The following is a 6,000-nucleotide window of genomic DNA, read 5'->3' as shown; positions in this document are numbered from 1 at the left end:
AGTTAGTGTCCCACATTTCATTGTTGGTGACAGCATAGGATTCAATGATCCGAATAGTAGTGAGGTACAGTCCACTAGATTGACTCATTAGTTTCTCTAAAATGTTTTTCCTTCCACATTCATTAGAGGTAATATAAATGTATTCGGTTCTATTCTCACAGCAGGTTTCTATATGATAACCGTTGGCACGAATATCTTTGAAACTTAACAAGGTACGAATATCTTTGAAACTTAACAAGGTGACTTTAAATATTGTGCCGTTAGGCAACAAAAATTTGGCAGTTCCTCGCCCTTTTATTACTTGTGATGATTCAATCATCATAGTCACAAAGGAATTATAGGCTATTAATTCAATGAATAATTGTCTATGCCTTAATATGGTGTGGGTAGTCCCACTATCAACTAAGCACTTAAGTTCTGGCCTCCTTCTTCCATATAGTGAGCTTCTTGTTCTTTAGACCCCTTATACCTCTTGTAAGTGGCTGCTACTCTGTTGCTTGCTTGGAAGTTCTTGTACCAATGCCCAATAACTCCACACCTATAGCATGGTTCATTGCCAACTCTTTCTTTTTTGACTGAAAGGTTCTTAGGTGTCTTTTGCACCTTATTTCCATGACCACTAGGGCCAGCACCACCATCTCTGCTCCATACATTGGGAGGGCCTCACCTCATGTCCCTTTCCATGTGGTGCATTATTTCCACATGGGTAGGGATCAGCACTTCCAACCCCCTTTGCATTGGGGTTCTTTCCACCTTTCACTTTGCCATAATTAGCCTCAAGAATTTTCTTTGTCCCAACAAGCCTGACAGTGTTGTTCAAAAGAACCTCATTTTGCCTCTCAGCCACTTGCAGTAGGTTGATTAGCTTATTGAAGGTTGTGATTCATTTGTTGTCATACTCCAGCCTATATTGGTTAGCTAGTATAAGTGCTGAAGTAGGAAAAGTGGAAAGAGTCTTCTGGATCATATCATCTTCTGTGAGTTCCTTTCCACAGAAATTGAGACGTGCCTTTAAGCGCAACATGTCCTTATTGAAGTCATTGACCCTTTTGTAGTCAAGCAAACGGATTTCATTCCACTAAACGGTCAGTTCTGGGAGTAAAGTGTCATGAATGTTCCATAAATGTCCCTTAAGGGCATCCCATAGTTCTCTGGGTGTCTTCAACTGAAGGTACTCCCGGCGTAGGCTAGGAACAATATGTCGCCTTAGAAACATTAAGGCACTTGCTTTCACCTTGTTAGACGGTACATCGTCTTTGGGGTCGGTGATGGTGGCAGTATAGTCTTTTGCCACATAGGTGGTTTCCACATCAGAAACCCAACGATGGTACTCAAGTCCTTCTGAGTCCAAAATGTCAAATTCATGTCGAGTTGGATCAGCCATCTACATAAACAAGAGAGAAGATATATAAATTACGCAGTCATAAAGACATCCACATAAATTATTTTCTAAGAATATGAATTAGATTTCAAGACCAAGATTCGTAATGGTCATGTTTTTTTTTTTTTTTTGATGCTATGTGAAAATGCTTTATCATGGTAATTATGTATGCGCATGAATTTTCATTATCAGAGCAAAACTCAATTTATATATAGCATACTAAATAAGGAATAACCAGAGCATGTTTAATAATGAATAAAACATAGCATATAAGAATCACAATTATATAGGGCAGTAAGCAGTAGTAAAACTTGCTAAAACATGCTTTTGAATTTCACATTAAAAATAATTATAAAAGGTAGTAATATAAATTACAGGACATGCTTAAAATTTCAAAAATAATATATATCAAAATATATCCTACACATTATAACAACAATAATATAGCATGCACAAATTTCTACGAATAATAAAACATAGATAAAATAACAAGGCATGCTAAAAGGATGAATATTATCTAACCATACATGCTCAAAAGTTCTAATTGTAAATAATTAAATTTACCGGAGTATGAAATTAAATAAATAAAAGAGAACATACTCGGTTTCGAGAAACAAAACGATCCTAGCGCACGCACGTGTTGATGCAGGCGTGTGTAACGATCCAAGGAGCCTATGCATATCTGGTGGGTTCTGTGCTCTAAGCTAGCCCGTGCGGCTTGGATTGACGAGGAAAGACGCGGCTCGGCTCGGCTTGATAGATCTGGATTTTTTTTTTCTAGTTTTGTTTTCTTCTGGTATCATCGGGAAAAAGAAAAAAATCTAGGAATTTTTTCTCTCTTTTCTTAGCTATTGGATCTGAGCGTGCTGATAACGTGTAAAAGTAAAATGAGAATTGATTTACTTATTTCATTTGATAGTCTCTTTATATAGGGAGAAAATTACAATGAAAATATCAATTACAATAATGATAGTAAATGCTGATTGAGCTGTAATCGCAATTCCTTAATTCCATCTTTCGTCACTTACTTTGACGAAAGCACATGATGTGATTCTCCTTTAACAGAAAGCACATGATGTGATTCTCCTTTAACAGAAATTCAAATAAAGCTTACTTTTTTGCAATGAAAAAAATAAAATAAAAAGTTTGATCGTGCAAAGCAAAGTAAAAGACTAAAAGGTAAAAGTTAATATTTTGTGCTGAAAAATTATAAGAACGATTATATTATGGTTATCACGCCTTTCCTTGGAACCATCGCATAGATTTCAACTATCAAGGAAATGAAATTACTGCATATAAGGTGTGCTATGGTAAGGCATTTTAATATAAATTGGGTCAAATCGTGATGTCGAACATTTGAAAGACTAGCTCATGAGCTCGATTTGTAGGAGCCATTAATTGGGAGCCGAATGAATGTCGATTTCTTTCAAAAAATGTGGTCTGGTCGCGCGAAGCAAAAGAATAGATAAAAATCAATCTTCTAGCACACACTTAATTAGGTTATGACTTGTACCACTTGCGCATGAAAGTTCCAAAAATTAAGAAAAGTATATTTTTGCTCAAAAGACATGTTATAGACTTATTACAACACATTTTGGCACAAATTAAGTCAAATTTCGATGCTAAAAAAAATCTACAAATTGAGGTCCTTAAGACTCATAGGTGAAGTTTATGAACCACACTGAGTCTTCTAAGCTGAATGAATACAGGGGCGAAACCAGGATTTAAATCTTGGGGGGGTCCAAGCCGTTACGTATATTTTTGTTTTTGAAAAATATTAGAAGAAATATTGTCAGATGTGTTTGCATAGAAACCTTCTAAATGTTTGCTCGGATCCCTCTTGTATATAGACTAATGCACATTATAACTATTATTCATTCAGTAGTTTACGTTTTTTCTCAGAAAATTAATTCCCTTATAATTTATCCAAAAATTAGTCATGCATATCAGACTTCATTTGTCTTAATTGACAAAAGACTAGTATAATTATTTTTTGGGTACAGTAATAAATCTTATTGTTGGGTGAATGATAAAGTACATAATTTACCAAATAAATAGTTAAGTAATTAGTAAACTAACTAATTTAGTTATCAAAGCCATCAAATCCTATTCAAAAAAAAAAAACTAACTAATTTAGTTTCTTAATATTATTTATTTCTGTTTTGAACTTTGATTAGTTATGATTTATGAGAAATTTCTGGGACAGAGGGGGGGGGGGAGGGTCCAATGCTTGAATTAAGCTCAGTTTTAAATATCTCAAAGCCTAATTAGCTAGTTAATTGAGATTTACCAAAACATCTAGAGGGGGTCTGGACCCCTTCAGGCCTTGGAATGGGTCCGCCCCTGAATGAATAGAAGTTTTTTGTGAAAAGATGTTGAATACTGCGAAAGCAAATTCATTTTGTTACTTATACCCCGTTAAGTGCTAATGACATTTCTTGTCTATCAGATACCAGAGTTTTTACATACAGATGAGTCTTCCCATGAATATTAGGATGAATAGAGGATGAGAGGGGTTCTATGACAAAGGGAAGGGGTCATCCCTTGTGCAAGGGAAAGAATTAATCTGAGTTTGAGAGATAGTCCATTACATTTTGGTTGTACCATAAAAGTTAAACAAATATAATTTATTAGGCCATCAATAATTGAAGAAAGCAAAAAAAAAAATATTATATTTTGGAAAATCCAACCTCAATTGTCACTATTCATACAAATAGAGAGTTCTATTTATAGACCGTATTTTTTAGGGGCACCCGCAAAGGTTCACCCTCTAAAAATTGACCTATGACACTTAAAACGTCGCGCACACGGTATTATTTAGTAATAGGCGAAAGAATAGTTCGCTCTGTGCTCAACGCATAGTTCTATATATAGACTATTTCCAACCAAAAGATGCAAATTTCAAATCCAAGTTCTTGTTTTCATGTAGGTGAGCCAACTTCTAATTATTTTTACGTTGCAACAGTTGTATCTAAGGTTTCAACAACTTAAATGTGGGTCTGTAAAGTTTCATTTTACTTATTAATGGAGATAGTATTTAGCTAAAATGTTCCAAATTTTAGTATTCAATAACTTTTTCTTTTTATCACCACTCCCTAGTCCCTACCCACTCTTCCTCAGCCTACGCACTCATTTCTGATATCAATAAGATTTGAACTCAGAATCTTTACATGGCCTAACTAACAAACTAACAACATACCACAACTAACCCACAATTACAAATTTTATATTTTTTTGAGAAATAGATAACTTCATTAATTTATCCATGGCTAGAAGGCACATACATCACAAGCTCTCTCATGCCAACATATCTAGATGGCACAAGCTGCCAAGCAAATGACAAGTGACTCTCATTGTAAACAAATACGCACACTTATTAAGAGTGCCTAGCTAAATGCTCAAAACCCAAACTATCCAAGTTCTTGCTATAGCAACCCTACTCGCCTAGAGACCTCAATTGGTGTGAGTAGCTAAATTACATAGCACTAGACTCTAAAACAAATGCTAGGCACAGAAACAGGAAACTTAAAGTTTCCCCTTGCCCTTAGCTTTAGGGCCAACCTCCTGAGTAGTAGTAGCAGCAGGATAAGCGAGATGTACGTAGAGGAGTCAATCCCACTTTCTTGGGAGACCGGGAACCTTTGTTTTTGCTTCCAAGCAGTCTGCCCAACCTCTTCTTCATTGTCATAAGCGTAACACCATCCTCAACTTCAGTCAAGCCAAGAGCTTCCGCATGTAGGGTCAGAAGCTTGCCTCCCAAGATAGTTTTGAATTTCTTGGGAAAGGGATCAGCTATCTCTTGTCGACCTCTTTTCTTATAGGTCAAGGTTTGCTTCTGCACAGCCTGCATGGTAGAGGACGATTGAAGATCTTTTGTCCCTGATTCAGAAGGTTCCACCGATATCACCGTTTCTGGCAATGCAACCTCATGATCCATGCCTTCCAAACCTGACATGTTGGGCATGGTACCTTCAGGAACTGCAGGTTCAGTAGTGGGTCGCTCTAAACGTCGAATGACTGACTTCTTCTTTTTCAGCAAGGAATAGGAAGGCATAGGTAGATCACCGGGATTCTAGGCAGAGAAAGTAAAAGTGCCGCCAGAGGTAGACGGTCCGACACCAAATTGCAAAACCCTAATATCAGAAAGAACAACGGGCTCCTCACACTTCACCCCCGAATGCGTAATCATGCCACACTGAGAGCATCTACCCTTAAGGTGCTCAAACTGGAACTGCAGAATGGGCTCTACACCTGGAGCCAAGAAAACCCTACGCTCGAGAAGAACCTGTTTGGATATGTCATGAGAGAAGAAGATGTGCACAACCCCTTTGCGAAACTCTCTCTTATCGTAGTCCAAGTAGCCTCCCAAGAGGTTATCGATGAGGATGAGAATGCCAGGTTCCTCATAGAGAGGAGAGATACCCGAAACCCTAATCCATATCCTTACATGCTTCACAGGGACGTCAGCGATGGGGGTGACTCCATCATACTCCTCTAGATAGACCGGAGCCCGATCATAGCACCATACACCACCCCTAAGCACCTTGTTTCAATCTCTAACCAGATCAAAGGAGAACAGAAATATGTTGTCCGCCTTTTCTTGGATGTGGAAGTCCTTC

At 37.4% G+C, this 6,000-nt stretch overlaps 1 non-coding gene across 1 annotated transcript; it reads right to left on the bottom strand.

The window, feature by feature from the left end:
* Window positions 1–4,132: 4,132 nt before the first annotated feature.
* Window positions 4,133–4,246, bottom strand: LOC133727618 (U5 spliceosomal RNA). The gene has a single exon (XR_009855297.1). It is a non-coding gene; the product is annotated as a U5 spliceosomal RNA (small nuclear RNA).
* Between the last annotated feature and the right edge of the window lie 1,754 nt (window positions 4,247–6,000).

The sequence above is a fragment of the Rosa rugosa genome, chromosome 1 (genome assembly GCF_958449725.1).
Source record: "Rosa rugosa chromosome 1, drRosRugo1.1, whole genome shotgun sequence".
NCBI lineage: Eukaryota > Viridiplantae > Streptophyta > Magnoliopsida > Rosales > Rosaceae > Rosa > Rosa rugosa.
Note: the sequence above shows the minus strand (reverse complement) of the source record. Positions and strands in the feature narration are given on the sequence as shown.